The following is a 10,111-nucleotide window of genomic DNA, read 5'->3' as shown; positions in this document are numbered from 1 at the left end:
CATCTTGGCTTGTTACCATACCTCCCCCACATCATGTTTGCCTAAAAGCTGGGCCAGAAACTCTACTTATAAACCCCAAGGACGGAAAATAACAGTTAAAAAAAAATGTTGGTACTCGATGGACGTATTTGCCAAGATTATGTCAGTTGTTATTATAAACAGCTTTTATTTAAATATAAACATGATTTTTAAAAGACATTTTTTCTTTAAAAGACTGATTATCATTAAAATTGACTCTGGCCTCTAAGCAGAGAGTTAGCGCTAAAGACAGTTTGCAAAAAATGCAGACAATTCAGGATTTTAATTTTGGATTATTAAAAAAGTTTATTTTCAGATTTGAGTACTCTTTTCTCAGTTCACCGTGATATTTCATTTTACTTTTAAGCATGATCAAGATAAGAATTGGGATACCTTCATAGTATAGAAATTTCTCATTTTTCTTATCTGCTATGTTAAAAATGAGAGAAAATGAGAGTGATATAGCCTAGTGGATAACAATTCTTTTAGCTAGCGTCACAGAATGATCATTAGATCATAGGTGCTCTGATCTCCATGTGAACGGGCAAGTTAAACTATACTCCTGAAAGACCTTAGTTGAAGGTTTCAGTAACTTTCATCAGGTTTTAAGCCTTTGAAACTTATATGAATATAAATATAAGAAAAAAAATCATATCCCAATAAAAGACCTTTTCAGGCTTATCACACAATAAATTTATCTTGAGGATGTGCAATTCTATTTGGAGAAGAGCTAGATATATTTTTGAGAGAATCCTTGGTTTTTGCTGGGAATAGCAATATTTTATAACTAACCTATGTTCCTGAGGACCTTGTATCTCTCTCTGTTTTGTTACAGTAGGGAAATACTGATTAATTAATCAATACTAATTAATCCTGTTAATTAATGGTAGAAAAATACACATTTATAGACAAGTGACTTTTGATTCAGTCTTTAATAATTTGAGGAATGCAGTTACCATATTTAGTACAAATATTATTCTAACCTGACAACACTTTCTTTTTCCAAGTTATATATTAGTGTGCCATCCAGAGTAACTAACATAATACTGAAACTTCTTCCAATATACAACCTTATTTTTTCATTTATCTTACTTTTTATAATACGTTTAATCACTCTTTTTGTAGGATTTTTATTATTAGTGTTTGACCTCAGTTTCTAATCCCAATTAGCTTTTAAAAATAAATTTTTGGAACCTTGGCACAGTCCTTAACTTTTGAATGCTCAGTCTTCACTTTCTGGTCCATGAAGTTTTCAAAAATATTCTCTAGAAATAATCAGTTTCTTAATGAGAGTTCAGATAGCAGCAACGTTACTTATCTTCCTCTTCCTATCAGCTGAGGATGATCTCAGTGAGGTCAAGTATAAGTTAAAAAAATAAATGACATAAAATAAACAATACCAGAATAAAACATTTAATTCTTCAACACCCAAGAGTGCCAGGAGTTTAAATCCAAGTAGGCACTTTTTTTAAAAAAATATTTTATTTATTTATTTGACAGAGATTACAAGTAGGCAGAGAGAGTGAGAGGGAAGCAGGCTCCCTGCTGAGCAGAGAGCCCGATGAGGGACTCGATCCCAGGACCCTGAGATCATGACCTGAGCGGCTTAACCCACTGAGCCACCCAGGTGCCCCCAAGTAGGCACTTTTGACTGTGCAGAATTAAAGGATCAGGATGATGTCTTCTTTTTCTTTATCCTTCTCTTCTTCCTCCCATTTTCCATCTCTCTCTTGTTTTTCTTTTTTTCCCTCTAGAGATTATTTTTCAGCAAAAAAATTTAACTTTGATAAAATAAAAAGGACACCCTGTCTTTCAGTAACTCAACTCAAGAATCTAATCTGCAAGAAGAAATAGCTGTATGGTCCAATCATGAGAATTTGCAATGGTACTTAGGAAGATGGAACTTTACTGTTTATGACAGCAGTTTAGGAGGACAGAATACATCTTCCTGGACCAAATTCTCCGGAAAATAGGAGGCCGGGGAAGAAATCAGATTTACTCTAACAAACGTAATATAAAAGGGTGTGGAGTATGAATGTGCGTGGGTGACCTGTTTTTAGTCAAAAAAGAAAAAAGTCTTCTACGTCATTTCAATGTAATCTGCTGTCCTTTACTTCATGAAGTCGGTAACTTCAAGACATGTTGCACAACTTGCTTCTTTGTGATCCTCAAAAATGTTTAATTTAAAGAGGGTCCAATACTCTCCTAGCACATGACCTGGATTACCATAGATAACCCCTCCTGATGGCCAGCTTTGCTCTTTAGAGCCTTGCAAAATCATTTGTGTTTACCCGTTGAGGGTAATTTGTTGAAAATGTTAAGAAAACAAGCTTGTCAGAGCTGTCTGTTCTGTTCACCACATTAGAAGATGATTTTGATGCAATGATAATTATTGTGCAAAAAAGGCTGATGATGAATTAAATTTTTTAGCTTAGAAATATTTCACTTTTTAGAATGACAGTTGCCTGATGATTTGGTCATTTTATTTTATGCAATTTATGCTGTAGCCATGTTCAGGCCAAATTTTAAGAAAACGTTGAGGCCAACATTAAGTGTAGAGTTTGATTGACATAATTTATGTAGTTTGTTTCACAAACTGTGCCATCATTTGCAAATTTTTTTCTACTTAAACATAGTAATTGTTCAGAACTACAGACTTTAGTTCTACTATTAAATAACTCAAAATAATGAGTTGACTTTGGCTCATTTAGATATTTATTTCTTATATCTATAAAACAAAGGAATTGAAAAGATGATTTTAAAGATCCTTTCAGCTATATATAACCATCTATCTACATACATTTTTTTTTAAAGATTTTATTTATTTATTTGACAGACAGAGATCACAAGTAGGCAGAGAGGCAGGCAGAGAGAGATAGACGGAGAAGCAGGCTCCCCGCGGAGCAGAAAGCCCGATGTGGGGTTTGATCCCAGGACCCTGGGATCATGACCTGAGCTAAAGGCAGAGGCCTTAACCCACTGAGCCACCCAGGCGCCCCCTATGTACATTTTTATATTCTGTTTGAGGAGTACTTAAACAACATATTTTAAAAGTGTTTTCATTTCCCATAAAGCATCTTTCATCAGAAAAGAATACTGTTTCCTGATATACAGTGTCTGATACATGGAAAGTATTCAGTAAATACTTCCTGAATTAGTTATTCTTTGAGCAATTCTAGACTTTATAAATAATTGTGAAAATTCAATGGTATTCAATTATCCAGGTTCTGGAATATGGAACTTCAAGCAATAGATGTAAGATAGAAAGATATAAGGTAGCCTTTGCTATTTTAGGTAAGTCTAGCTGAATCAGTTAGCCACCAAGAAGTATGGCTCCCTGGCCAGTTGGTTCTATGAGACAGATCACTGGAAAAAATGTACAGTTTTACTTCTATGTTACCATCTTTATTTCTTATATTATTTTAATTTTAAACATAAAAATAAATCAGGAAAGTTATGGGTACTTTCTTATCATTATTTGATTTTTATTGAAGTTATATTTTATTAATTTCCCAGAAATGTCATAGTATTTTTGAGCATTGCTACCTCTACAATCATGTAGTCTTCCTATGAAATTGGATCTTATTTTGCCTACCCTAAGTCATTTCATGTTGCTGCCTCTGTCTGTCCCAGATATAACTGACATGCTGGAAAGAGGATGGATGTTGCCTAAGAGCTGGGTTTGGATCTTGGCTTTACAGTTTGTTACCTTTGTGAGCTTGGACAAGCTTCTTAACTCTCTGGGACTCACTCACTCACCAACTCTGTGATATGGGGATAGTGTTAGCTATGTTCAGTACAGAGACTGCTTTAAAGATTAGCAAATAATGTATACCAAGTACGTAGCCCAGCACTTAGTAGGTGCTCCACAAAAGACAAGTACTTCCACTTTGAGGCAAGATCATATTTATCATCATTAGAGCCATTGAAATGGGTTTATTTAAATACGTATTTACACTTATTGACATAATAGCAAGTCATGTGTATATCTCCCTAGATATAGGTATATGCTAATATATTATAGTTATAAATTCCCATGTTTTAACTTCTATTGTAGAATTGTTCTTATATATTAACTACTAACTGCGTCTATTTTAGGGGGGACTTTCAAGAGGATTGGAAATTTCAATTAGGAGTCTTGCATGACATGATTTTAAATTTAATAGTCATCTTATTGTCAGAATTCTACTTTTAGCATTTTAAGTTATTTAATATTTAATTTTCTAATGAACTTCGAGGTTTTTTTTCCTTAATCTTACTCTAAGTTCTGCCATATATGGCTTTGATAATAACAACTTACTATAACCAACTCTGGGCAGCCTGCTATGTTTTAGGACTGCTACATATGCTTTTTGGCCTACTTCCATATAATATACAATATAGAATCTGTCCTCCATAGCTCGTATTTGCAGTTTGCTTTTCTCCCCCTTTTTGGACCAAATTACACTTGACCTGAGTTTGCTTGCACTTTACTCTGTTTGTGTTTGACTATGTCTTTAATTTACCAAGGTCACTGTGAATTCTGAATCAACTTTCTAAAGCATTGTCCACTCTGTTCTCATCCCATAAATACATAAAAAGCTTGGTTTACTCACTGGCTAATTCACTGTATCCTTTTACATTTATACACATTCTCCAGCAGATGTGTATGCACCTAATCCTGGTCTCGAATATGTGCTCAGTGCTCTTGAATTAAAGTAGGTTGCATCTAACATTTCCTTCAAGTGGGGTCTCATTTATGGTAGCTTTTTTATTATCCCAGGATATAAATCACATGTGCCTTGGATTTTACCTGTGAAACCATTTTTACAAAGCCTCTTTTTCTGCTTCATTTTGCATTTTCCTTTGTATCACTTCAACCTTTATGTTATCAAACGTTAGTCTGAGAAACACATTCATGAAAACCGGTCCCTCACTCTCTGTCCTTCTAAATGCCAATTGGATCTTAATGAATGTGTCTGTCTTGATTGGGTTTCCAAAGACATCTTATTTTTAAAAATTCCATCATCTAATAACCTAATATCTGTCTATTGTTATTACTGATAAACCTTCTCTCTGCCAAACTTTACTTTATCTACCAGTTCTAGTTTTTGCAATGAGAGAAAGTATATGTCTTTTATGTGGGTACAAATCCACATCACTTTCCTTGAAAGAGTAGCCTTTTTTGTCCATATCCTTACTTGCAATGGTGTTCCTTGCTCTATTAGACTAATAAAAATCAGAATTGAAACATAATAATCATTTCTACCTTTTGCGTTCTAGTTTCTGGCATCCCTACTCAAACACAAAGTAGAAATTTCTTTTTTTGGAGGTGTTACCTCATCTTCTTTTACTCTGACTTTGTTTGCTCTGCAGACATACCTTGCATCTTTCTTTAAATTTATCTCTTCAAAATAGCCTTTTGTAGAATTCTTAATTGACAGTTCTTTTTTCCTCTTCCTGAACATCTTTATTTCCTTCTATTCATTGACATAATTTTGTTTCTGCTTAAATAAGTGTAATGGATCAGGCAAGAACTCAGTACACAGGAATCCATTCATTTATTCAATCGTTTTTCCAGAAGTGCCCCTTGCATGTCTGTTCTGTTAAAGACTTTTTGATAGATGTATCACTTTCTTAGCATTGCCTTAGATTCATTACCTAGCAAGACACACTTCAAGAGGGCAATTGGCAGTTTTTGTATTTTTTACGAAGGAATTACTAACACCATTATTTTCTTTATGTTCCCATGCTTGTGGCCTTTCATCTAGGATGAGCTGGTCTCATTTTTTTCCAGTTGGAAGCAGATCCTCCCTTGTTTATGTCAGTGGATCACCCAAATGAAGAAGATATTGAAATTAGTACAAGTACTAATATAGGTGGTCAGTCAGTGTTACTTGGTGTTCCTTTTAAGAAATATTCTTGATCTTTAAGCGAAATGAATTTAGTGATGGGGACAAAAAGATATTAAAAAAAAAAGAAAGAAAGAGTACTTACAAAAAGCACGTGGAACTTTTTGACCTCACTAGTAATTTAAAATTTAAATGAAAGCAAAATACCAGTTTCTGTGCTTAGATAAACAAATAAAAGATAATGCCTGATGTTGGCAAGGTGTGTTGAGAGGGACACCCATACACTGCAATCGGTATATAGATGAGTATACTCTCTTTGGAGAGAAATTTGGCAATAGTGACAAAAAATGGCAATACTGATATATACCGTAGCAACAATAGAAGCAATGAAAATCAGATATTTTACAGCTCTCTCAGTTAAGGTCTTAAAAGAACATGCAATAACATTGAATGTACTCTTGATATAATATTACTTCACAAAAGTATAATGCAAGTTGGTCACAGTTTCAAAACTATGACCCTTTCATGGGAATAAGAAGGTACTCTAAAATGGTAACAGACTTTATGTTTGGGGAGTGGACTATTATCTGTTTTTTCATATTTAAAAAAATTTAAAATAGTAAATGAAACAAATATCACCTAGTACTTGATTTAGTAGCATTCTTAATACCAGATATCCCAATGACAGATTTATCAAATTAAGTACTCTCAGAAATTTGGAAGGCTGAATGCTTCATTTCTCTTAAGAAATGATAAATTATTACTAGTTAAAGATACTTTTCTTCTCTCTCTCTTCCTTCCCCACTTTTTTCTTTATTCATATATATGTATATATAATATACACATATATTATATGTATATATATAATATATGTAGATATACACACATGTATATGTACATATACATACATATAGACATATATACAATGTATATGTATATATACATACAGACATATATATACATATATATACACATATATACATATATGTCTGTATATACAGACATATATGTATATATATCTCCACAAGGCATTTTCCAACTTATGGAAGAAATAAAATACTTTCTCAGCATTAGATAAAAATGTTCAAGAGTCAAAATCCAACCAAATAGAGATATGCATGGTTTAATAATTTTTAATGTTGTGTATGAGATTGTGCAGGGGCAAGTAGCTCAGTGCGTAAATAGTTGTTAACTGTGATAAATGTATCAATAGAAAAGAAGGGCTGAATTTGTATAAAATATTTCTCTTTTTGAGTGAGCGGCTTATAAGATTAAAGGATTTGTATCTTGGCTCATACAGAATACATTTCAAATGCACAGATTTCCCCAGGTCCCTGTGTGTACACGCATGCCTGCCTGTCACTGTGTTCAGCTGTGCGCAGACAGCTTACACGAGGGGAGGACCACGTAAATGCTATCAGAGGTGGAAAAAAAATCATTCCAACCTGAAAAATACTTTCTTTTGAAATGCTTTGATAAAATGTCTTTCATAAAAGTATAATATTTCCACTAAATTTTTCATCTCTAGCTTTAATGTTTGCTACCAATCAGCTCTTATCATCTCATCCCTTTGATCTATCCTGATGTAAACTCCCTCACTAACAATATATTTTTTTTTTCAGTTTGGTTGTAGATTTCAGTCTGTCTTGAACACTCAAATCTGAAAATACTCACCATTTTATTTATTGGTCTTTCCAAGTCCCAAGATGATTGTAGAATCATGAAAGATGAATTTCCTAAGTCTCTAATTCAGAATACTTAAAAAGAAATCCTAAATCTTCTACCTTTCTTCTTTCATTCTGATGACTGGAAACAGGGGCCAGAGGCTACATCCAGGGTCTTTTACTGACCCAAATGAAAGCCCATTACAACTCTCAGGCCTACATTTTTCTTTAGACTCTGGAGTCATGGAATTATGTCCTACAGTTGAAGATAACTCTCTGGAAAACCATGTTTAGTTCATCATGCTTTTGGCTAACTGTTATAAATGGTTACAAAGCTACTTATTTTCCTTATCCAAACTCTGAAGTCCTCAGTACCCTAGCTGTCATATTCAATCGAAGTGCAAGGAAGGAAGGGAGAAAATATACCACAATGTTTACTGTGGGAATGGGCCATGACTTTGGGTAATGAGCAATGGGACTGTGACTGATTTAAATTTATTTTGCATTTTAAAAAATTTTCCATAATAAGTATAAATATGTCATTGTTCTAAGGAGAGAAAGATAAGCCTCACTATAGATCTATATCAATATCAATATTAATATTGGTATATATATAGAGAGAGAGACAGAGACAGAGACGTAAACACAAGGGGTGAGACTAAGGTCTAACAGAGAATTAGACTAAGCCAGTAAGTAGTTAAGTACTGTTTTTAAATTTTAAAAACAGTAAGTACTGTTTTTCTTCTACCAGTTTCAACATCCTCCATTTCATTTTTTCCAATTCATTCTTTCTTTCACACAAATTCCATCTCTGTTCAAATACTTCCATGACTACCATGAACAGTATATATGAATTAAGGCCACCCATATTAAGGCACACAAAGTCTCCCATGTTTTGGCTCCTGTTCACTTTCCCACACTATACCTGCCCCTAGGCTTCCCCAGGCTGTGTCAGCTTTCCGCCCCCCCATATGCCATATTATTTTTATATGTGAGCTTTGCTCATGCCATCCCTGTGTGTGTGTGTGTGTTTTTTTTTTCCCCTTTCATCTACTTGGTGAACTCTCATGCATCCTTCAGGGTAACATAATTCCATACTTAAATTTTACTGGACATAAGCAAGGGTGTGTTTCTTTCTTTCTCTCTTTCTTCCTTTCCTTCCTTCTCTGTATTTTTCCATTGCATTTGGACATACTACCATAACATTATTTATTTTATTAATTACTTATATACACTAGAGTGAGACTATTTTTTTCCGTTTTCTATCACCAGGGACCATGAAGTATTTTGGCTTCAGAGAATGTTTATATAAAATGCATTAAGGGACACCTGGGTGGCTCAGTTGGTTAAGCAGCTGCCTTCGGCTCAGGTCATGATCCCAGCATCCTGGGATCGAGTCCCACATTGGGCTCCTTGCTCGTCAGGGAACCTGCTTCTCCCTCTGCCTCTGCCTGCCATTCTGTCTGCCTGTGCTTGCTCTCTCTCGCTCTCTCTCTCTGACAAATAAATAAATAAATAATCTTTAAAAAAATGCATTACGTAAGACAGAAGACTGAACTTAAACTTTGTTCCTCTTTTTAAAAGAAACCAAGTCCTCCTCACTTCCCTAGTTCTGGCACTCAGCTTATCCATGTGGAGTTTACAATTTCTACGCTATTCTATGCCATCTTTTTCCTTATGGGAAGCCCTGGGAGGGAGCCTTCATTTCTTGGCCTCCTATGCAGGGATACCAAAGGATGATGGTACAGCGCTTCCTGATCTACACAGGCATGTGCCTGACATGAGCACTTCCACAAGCCAATGAGACCCTTTGCCTACCTGATTAAGCATGGGATTGAAGGGCTCCATGAATCCATTTTGCCCTAATTGAAGCATGATGGCTCAAGAATTTTATAAATGTGACATTTTGAAAACTAAAAAATCTTGACTTAGGAATACTTACATGAAAAATCAATGCTTGCTCATGTTTCATAGACTTCTTATGAATCTTATAACTCTTTTTTTTTTTTTAAAGATTTTATTTATTTATTTGACAGAGAGATCACAAGTAGGCAGAGAGGCAGGCAGAGAGAGAGGAGGAAGCAGGCTTCCCGCCGAGTGGAGAGCCTGATGCGGGGCTTGATCCCAGGACCCTGGGATCATGACCTGAGCCGAAGGCAGAGGATTAACCCACTGAGCCACCCAGGCGCCCCGAATCTTATAACTCTTAAGAGAGATATAAACAGGCTACTTGGCTCCAGCTGTGTTTTACTTAATATTACTGGTTGCTTTAAAATGTGGAATACAAAACAATGCAGTAGTAAGCATGTCATCTATTACCTTATTAACTCAAAAAAGAACAATCTATATTTATGGAGAAAAGTTCATTCTGATGTAATTTTTACTACATGTGGTTTGTGTCATCTTTTTTCTAAGATGAAGAAAATGGCAGTTCTTCGGGTTGCTTTGGGAATCCCAAATCTCTTTTGAGGCAAAATAGGCATCACATCTAACACTGGTAAAAGCCTTTGATCTTTGGCATTATTAGAAAGTTATTACTCTTTAGGGTGAGATTCCTAAGGTTATCCACTGTGTCTAGGTCATTCTATTCAGCTGCAT

Source organism: Lontra canadensis, unplaced genomic scaffold, assembly GCF_010015895.1.
Source record: "Lontra canadensis isolate GAN:19392208 unplaced genomic scaffold, GSC_riverotter_1.0 scaffold18, whole genome shotgun sequence".
Taxonomy (NCBI): domain Eukaryota; kingdom Metazoa; phylum Chordata; class Mammalia; order Carnivora; family Mustelidae; genus Lontra; species Lontra canadensis.
The sequence above is the reverse complement of the archived record's forward strand: the minus strand, read 5'-3'. Positions refer to the sequence as shown.